This window comes from Mizuhopecten yessoensis, unplaced genomic scaffold (assembly GCF_002113885.1).
Source record: "Mizuhopecten yessoensis strain PY_sf001 unplaced genomic scaffold, ASM211388v2 scaffold6767, whole genome shotgun sequence".
Lineage (NCBI taxonomy): Eukaryota > Metazoa > Mollusca > Bivalvia > Pectinida > Pectinidae > Mizuhopecten > Mizuhopecten yessoensis.
The window spans coordinates 90,958-99,989 of record NW_018406714.1 but is presented as its reverse complement, the minus strand read 5'-3'; the positions used below and the strand labels follow the sequence as shown (position 1 = coordinate 99,989).

Here is a 9,032-nt window from a genome sequence, read left to right as displayed (position 1 = left end):
CGATTTGACGACACGGAAGTTTTCATGAACAGGTTGACGAGAGTCGCATAATCATATGTCAAATCTTATTTTTCGTCATTAGAGTTAAAATTGTACAAATAAATACATATTTATTACACAACTACCCTGTTATCCAGTGAATATATCCATTTATTACATACTTACTAATAAATACGTTTTTATTATTTCATAACAAAAACACCCGACGGCTTCGGTTCGTTGCTTTTCATTGGCTAATAGAATGATAAAATTTTAATCTCATTTTAACTCCTATTCAGGCAAATGCCGAGGAGGACGAGGATTTCATTTCGTCGTGTGGTAAGAGTCCATACATGTACTTTATTAAGTAAAATGAGTATATCTTTGTATTGTTGATGTAATACCAAAACACTGTGAGAATGGTAGTCGGGATTATTTGAAATCCTTTGTTAAGGTGATGCAACGATGGATGTAGGCATTTAGTATGCATACTAAAGCCATGGTAATTATTACATTATGACAAAAATTGTTTTCACAAGAAAAAACTCAAGTTGAGACAGGTTGGTAATGTAAGCTTATTGGTATCTACAGAAAAAGAAACTTTTCCGCTTAATGAACACAAGAGATAAGTGAATATTTGCCACAAATACCCTGGAATAGTTCGATTTATTTCAATAGAATCAACTGAGATTACGGAGATCACGGCCAGTTTTACAAGTCTCAGATGAGGATGAATCCATGCCATCACCACATACAATCTCGGAGGTGGTTCCTCCGGAATCGACTCATACATCGGAACCTCCGCCTGCTGCTCCCGCCACAGTACCAGAACCTTCCTGTGATGTTGATAATGACGATGGCAGTGTAGTTGGACCGTAAGTATTCATCAGATGGCATAACTTTGAAATCCATTTTTGTAATTTTCTGTGTTTCAGTTACCAAGTCCAGATGTGTTTTACAAGAATTAAAGAACAGTATGGCAGAATGTCAGCCATCGTGACATATTCGAAGCTAAAACAAAATTCTCTTTGGGATCTTATTCATTATTTTCCATCATTGTTCTTTACACAATATGTATGGTTGATTTTGTTTTTCCAAATTCCTGAGAATGACATGATGATTCATAGATTAAGGACGAAACAGCTGTATGATGCAGTTCAATTCATTATTTGACTCTACTGTGTCTAATCTAAATTTGTAATTTGTATTGAAAGGTAATATTCACTTGTGTGTCTTTCGTACAATCTTTGATGTGGTCATCAATAGGTATTTCTCGAAAATGGGGCCCACATTATATTTGCCTATCGATTTATATACCCATGTAAATATTTTTTTCAGATCGGACTTATCTTTGAAAGGTCTTTTGTCTTGGTGGATAAAACAAACTCTCACTACGGACGAGCCCGTCCTTATGTTGATACATCGGGCTAATATTCTTAAGTCGATCATGAGGATCGTATCAAGAGAAGACTGGAACTGTTGCCGTCCAATTAAGATAACCTTTCGTGGCGAAGTTGGAGACGACCTCGGGGGTCCTAAGCGTGAATTTCTCCGGTAACACCTTAGACTAACAACACTTTGAAAGGAAACACTTCAAAACTATAGTCACTTGTATACTTTAAACATACTTAGAATGCCCCTAAGATCATATAGATGTACAGATGTATCAAATTTCTATGCAGAGGATTGAGATGTCCGTTTTGTCTGCAAAGTGGGGAACAGCATTTTCTCCTGACCTCGATAAAGAAAAAGAGTTTTGAGAACATTTCCATCTGTAAAACAGTGTAACAATTCCGGATGATAAAGCTGTTACATCTATATTCTGACATATGGAGCCTCATTTACGCACCATATCAATTCTATTATGCTCGACCATGTTTAATGCATAATAATTTATTGCTAGTGCAATGCTTAGAACGATAATTGTATCACACTGAAATGTGGATACAAATACATGAAAACATATTTAACAATATATTAAAACTACTGACAGTTGTCCAAGACACGGAATTCCATAACATGTCAGCTGGTGATTGAGTTAAATTGAACAACCTTAACGCTTCGTTCTGGTTATTATCGGCCCATATCCATATTATGATCTATTTTATTAAAAGGAACGTTCGAACGTTTCATATTTTTGTCCCTCCTTAAATGACAATATCTGCTGATAGGACGTTAAACAACATAAAACCAAAACTATATTTTTGTTCATTTTGTGATATTAATGGGTAAACAAATCCACATACATATATGTGTTCCTTTCCCTCCCCGTAGTCTTGAGGGTTATGACCAGTAACGCGCACCATGTTAAGTTTGTCTGTGACACATGTGGCAGTTATACCAGTTGGTCTGCCACATCTATGCAGTCTATTGCTTATATTAATATTTCCATAATGAGAATTCGCAAAAAATAAATTATGTTTTTTCCAAATTTCAAATTTCCCGCTTACTACCGTCAGGTCAGGTCAGTATCTAGAACGGCACAAATATAACAGCAGACGTCATACGCTATTTTCCATACAAAATTGAAAAGACTCCGCAACTGTCGTTAATAATTCATTTGATTTTGATTTATATATTTATCATATTCTCGATTCATAAAAAGTAACAAGTGACATTTTGTAAGTAACTAATCAAGTGTCGTAAAACATTTTTCCGATTTTATTCCGACCTATATCCGGCGCACGCACTCAACGGAAGCCCGCAGTAATCAGGTCAGAGTTATATTTGCGGTCCGGCTTGTTGTTGATGTTGATCGTGCAACCGGAGAAGGTTGAATTGGTGAAAAATCCAGGCGTTAAATTGTTTGTTGATCTCACAGACACTTGAGATAGGCAGCTGGTGTTAGGGATCAAAGCAGAAGATACCGATAAGTTCGGTAGCGACACTGTTAAGTCGCTCGGAGGTGCAAAGACCAACTTCAGTTATAGTCTCATAAGATGAAGCTGTTATTGGCGGTACTTTAGTAGTAATATAGAAGGGCTTTGCCACACCAAATGTAAATATTAGTATATGTACCAGTTCCTATAAGAAATAATCTGACACAAAAGTTGAATGTACATTCTATGTCTTGTATCCGATAGCTTGCTGATGAAAGACATGGAGAACGAAATTCAGCAGGGATCTACAGATGGGCATTTTTTTTTGTCACGATCTCAGGAAGCTCTCGTATAAAACATACGAAATGGCAGGCAGATTGGCAAGTTTCTCTATTCTGCATGGTGGACAAGGATTTCCCGTGTTTAACATGGCACTTTACCATTTCCTCACGAACAGAGAGCCAAACAATCTCCCCGCCATTGAAAACTGTGTGATTGATCTTGATGTCAGGGAAAGGCTTCTAAAGGTAGTTGTTTGACTTTATTTTGGTTGTTTTCGTACGTTCTGCTTAAATGATTTTATTTTTTATTTTTGTTTTCGATCACCAGAAACCAGCATTCGAAAGTTATTTATGCTTTGTAAGTATTCATAAGCATTTATCAAAAATTGATATATATACACATGAAGGAACTAAACACAAAATGGCATTTCACCTAGGCTCGACATAGCATTAGCCTGCTGTCCATGCTATAGCGGTAATCTTAATTCGACGCTTACCAATTTGGCACTTTTTTTATTTGTTTCTTTTTTAATCATTTTCATCAGGTTTTATCTATAATGTTAAAATTTGCAAGAAAGTTCAAATTCAGGGCAAACGCCTTCTTTTATCAATTTCATAGCTTTAAACTTAGTATTGAATCCTTATACAGCAACACAAATTAACGCCTTTTATTATTTGCTGGCCTATTTTTTGTGTGTAAATGCAGGAACGTACTGATTGGTATTTCAGTTTCCTTTTTAGCTGTAGTTGAAGAATGTTCGCTGATACCTCTTTCACATTTATTTTATTTCTTAGATACAACAAGCACTTACACAACAAGAATATACACAAGCATTGGATGACTGCAGCGAATGGTGTGCAGACCAAGGGCTGTTTAGCATTAGCTACCAACACATTGAAAAAAAGAGCGAACTTTTTCAAGTTCTTGTGAAGAACGAAATTTACTATCGGTGAGTTGACAGTGTCGATTGTCAGTACCGAGTATTTCTGCTTGTTTGTGATGGGGAATAGGATGCATGTGAGGGATGTATTGGAATCACTTTTTCTGTAAATCAGTCTGTCTGTTCATAAGCTATGCCAAGTGTACATTGCGTGTTATATATTTATGAAGCAATTTATTTGTAATTGGTGTTAAACAAACAATATCAATGTTCGAACTAAATCATAATTCAAAACTCAATATCGATGAAAAAAGGACCACATGTGAACAAAAGAAGGGTTTACAAGGAGACCTTGATAAAGTATTATAACACCAACTGTAAAATAGGTTATATCACATTCTTAAATTGAGGACAAGATAGAAACGTCATACACTTTATATATATCGCACAAGAAAACAGAATATTTCTCAATGAGATCATGATGACGAGATAACACATACCAGCATATACCATCAACCCGAATCTTATGAAAGACAGTGTGAGTGCGAGTTAAAAATAGATGAAAACGACCATTTTGACTTAAGATGAAATTTTGAAGGAACGTTAAACACCATATAACTCTCGAGTTTGTTAAAAGACAAACTAGGATAAACAAATGTTCTTCCTCTTTTTAACGTTTTGTCCACGGGCGTCTTGAAACCCTTTGTTGGAAGAAAGCTTTTTTTTTGGCAAAACAGATTTTGAGAAGCTGATGTTAACTAATTTGCAATTATCTTTTTAGTGTACACTCAGAAATAGTGCAATATCAAGAGGGATTAAATAAAGTTGGGTGCTTCTTCAACACCATTCTGTTGGCACCCGATGAATTCAAAGACCTTTTCACGTACCAGCATAGCAAACTCACGTTCCCAACATTGAGATCACTGTATAAGATCGACTTCAGTCCTGAAGGATCAAATTACAGAACAATGGAGAATGATGCTATTTACTGTCTCGAGGCATTTTTAGCCGATTCTGAAGGTAAGATAATTTTTTGCGTCTTTGATAAAGTCTATTAATCACAAAGGCATCAGTTCTTTGTTTCACCTTCGTTTGCAGAATCTGATGATATTGTCACGAGTAAAGAATGCCAAGATGATGATAACGATAATGATAATACAGTATATATATAATACAAACAGAAAAAAAATCGAGAAACCAAGTTAAAGAATGTGAATTTAACTTGCCATGATGATAAAGTTTACCAACAATCAAATAAAGATTTTGACAAAAACTAAATGAATTCTTCGACAAAAATTGAATATTGAAAGAAGGCACAGTTCATTCATTCCTTCATGCTATTTGATTCTACAGATCTCTCGTTTGTGAGCACAACTACATATCATCTCCATTAGGCCTAATACTTTCGAATAACTTGGAACAAAATTGTGCTTTATGTCAACTAATGTTTGTCTTCGAGTTCATAAAAATATCACATGTAAAACAATAAAGATAAAAAAGGAGAAAAAACAAAGAAACCTGTTACACTTAAAAAATAAATAAAAGTTCTGTCATTTGCTGTATTGTCTTGTGAAATCTAATTTTAATCTAGAATGTTAAAGGTAGTATTATCTTGCTTTATTCCCGCATATTTGTTATTAAAATGTCGTTACTCATGGGAAAATGAATGAATGTGTTATATTTTTGATAAAGGGGGAACCACTGGCGTGACGTTAGAAGAAGTACTTGCTTTTTGGACTGGAGCATCGTCGGTACCTCCGCTGGGCTTCCCAAACAAGCTAGAAGTAACCTTCGGATGCTCGAAACAACTTCCAACTGCACATACATGTGGCCTGATATTGTGCATTTGGAGAGGTTACTCTGACCCAGACGTTTTCTGCGAAGACATGGTGAAGGCTATTCAGTGGGGTGGTGGATTTCACCTGGTTTAAACTTAGAAGTATGAGATCACCCGTTGATACTTTTTCACTGAGTTTGTTCCAGATTTTGCTTATGTAATATAGAATTCTTTAAAACAGATTAGATTATAATATTTGGATATGATTGCTCATCTTAACTGATTTTGTTTTTGAAATCAGGTATTTCTCAACCCTTTTAATTACGAATTATGTTTTTCATATGGCAGTTTTCATATTTTATATTTTTCTTTGACAATAAAAACCCTGTTAAGTATTCAAGTGCCACGGGCGTAGTAAGAACGATTTTTAAAAATAAATACAGAACTTGCGCTAATTGAAATGGCATTATAGTGGACACCTTTCAGTCCATGCATAATTCTATGGCTAGAGAATAACATACATTTTCGTAGTTTTATAAGTCCCCTTTGTAGGGGAAAGGTGGGAACTATGCTCGTTTGTCTGCTCGTCTAACCTTATGTTTTGAGGGTTTTTTTATGCCTTTAGATGATAACACGAGATTTGATAGTGCCTGTGTAATTACAATTTGCAGTTGAAGTGTAAATAAGTTTCGACTTTTAATCACTGATTTTCAACTAAGTATGACCATTGGAACTTATAATGTACCATCTGATACTGTCTTTGTCCTGAAAACCTATGTCGTCAGACATTGATTTGAGATTTGACCCTATAAACAAAAACTTTACTCCAGGGTTTCCTGAAGAAAAGGATTACAGAACAAGTTCAATTGACACAGTGCTTTCTCCGTTTTTGACCAAGTGTTACTAATGATCTTCATGTACAATGTAATTGTACATTTTTGTCTTTTTAAGCAAACCACCAAAGACTTCCATCTTCATTACTAATTATAGCTTTTGGAGTCGGTAGGGGACATTTATTGCTTAGGCAATACACATTATGCTTGTTTAAAAGGTGGTTTTATTACATGTTTTAACACTTTTGAAAATCTCTACTTATCCGTTAGAAATAACCTTTTAAAAAGATAGTCAAAGTTTCATTTAAATTTGGTTATTAATGTTATTGTTTTATTTTACTGGTTATATTTTACTCTGTCGATTGTATTTTACTACATTGGTCGATATGCTGTCTTTTTATACGCCCGATCTATCATTGTATTTCATAGTCCGATGATTCACTCTTCTTCAATAACTTCCTTTTTTTCCATGAGCTCCTATAACGTTTTTGACAAATCCATTTAAAAGTCATGATTTTCATAACTTCAATTCATGCTGCATTTTTTAATTCACTTTAAGTTTTTATCCGATGTCTTGGCAAGCATCTTTCTAATCAACGTATATTTGCTCTGTGGTGACAATTTTATTTAATGGTCTCAGAGAACATTATCCATGTGTTTCTTTGTCTTTAGTATTCGTTTTAGAGACTTGTACATGTATCATTCAGTTTTACAAGACCGATTTCTTTAACATTTGCTTCACTTTAATGACAAAGTGGCAAATTCGATCGTAATTTATTTCTCTATTCATTGATGATGATTATTTACGGTAAATAATTATATATTCCATATATTAAATAATATTGATGTTTATCACTGTCACTTTAGCATGAAACGGACTGATATTACATTACTATTTTTGAATGTACTATATACAAGAAATATTTAAATCTTATTGATAACAAAAATTCTGTTAACTTGTTAAACGAGTTTAAGAGAGACAAAAAGGGTTATTATTGGTGTAAATGATGTAAATTTCTGTACAATTTAGGCGAAGTCGTTAAGCCCTTTTTTAATGTTAGTAAATGTACTACAAGGAATGTCATAGTACTGCACTCGATTATATTTTGAATTATGATCAAAGCTAAATTGATTGATTTAAAGTCTTTGCATGAGGCAATAAACACCAATTAACAGCAAAATAGTTTCCATTTTTATTCAATGATTCACACTGCATGCGTCTCTGTTCTTAAACATTTCCTACCAAATTTTCGTACAAATGTAATGCTTCCTCGACGGTTGAAGGATGGCGGATGTTCATTTCACACATCTGGGTGGATAGCATCCTGTACACATCTTCCCGACACCCCAGGGAGAAAGGGACTTGGCACAGCTGTTTTATAGCCTCTATTTCAGTTTGATTGACGCTCAACTTGTAGTCAAATGTACCTTAAGGAAAAATGGAAAGTCATATTTATCACAAAAATAGATAACAAGAGGTTCTTGACGGACCTTCGTGCCTTCCATCGTAAGATCTCATTAGCTCTCCGACATATTTTCATTTCAAGGCTTCTCTTTACCCTTAGACAATTGATGAATAAGACGCCTTTACCATAAATGTATTTTATTATAATGATAACACAATTTTAACTGATAAGCCTAAGGAAGCACTGCTACTTTTTATGTTAAAATTGTCAAAGATCCATTCAGCATATCCCAAAAAACTTGTCAACATAAATTCGTTTTCCGGAACGTCTGATGACGATATGTCGGATGTCTTAGTGTTCAGTTAGTCCCAAAATGAAATTGGTTTAGTTTAAGACTAGAAGGTAGCTGCAAAAGTTTAGATAAATAAATAGTCTCATTAAACTGTTCCTTTAAAAACCAACGATTCAAGCTTTAGGCCATAGCTTACAATCAGTCAAAATGTTATATGCCGCAGGGAACCCCAATGTGTATAATCTTCATTAATTCTAAATAAATTGATCTTTTCACTTTTTTCCTTTACTTTTTAACACAAAGGGAACCCGCAAAGCTGACAGATATCCATCAATTTCCGAAAAATAGCAAGAAAACGATTTATCTTTATTAATCCAAAACGGCCACCTGTCGGCCTGTTTTGTTTACAGTCTCAAAAGTGAACGAGGGGCCACACACATGATGTTCTTTCTGAGAAATAGCAATAACAAAGTTTTTTTAGGGCGACAACAGACTACGGACGATGGTTAAATTGAACTGCTCATCCTCTCATGAAGGTGGCATAACATATATGGGGAAATTAAACAAGAGGCCCATGGGCCTAAACGGTCACCTGAGTCTACAGTATTTATTTTTGTTGTTGAAATATGTACCAATTTGAGTAAAAAATAGTATAATGTTAACTTAACTTTGTCAGGACCATGAGCTGATCATTCCTAGACCAATTTTAAGTGAGATCGGCCTATTAGAACTTAGTAGCAAAATAGCGGCCATGGCAGCCAAAT

At 34.7% G+C, this 9,032-nt stretch overlaps 2 pseudogenes; one reads left to right on the top strand and one right to left on the bottom strand.

The window, feature by feature from the left end:
- Positions 1–444: 444 nt before the first annotated feature.
- LOC110452612 lies at positions 445–5,891 on the top strand (annotated as a pseudogene).
- Positions 5,892–6,558: 667 nt separating this feature from the next.
- The window catches only part of LOC110452611, a 27,280-nt pseudogene continuing 24,806 nt past the window's right edge, over positions 6,559–9,032 (bottom strand).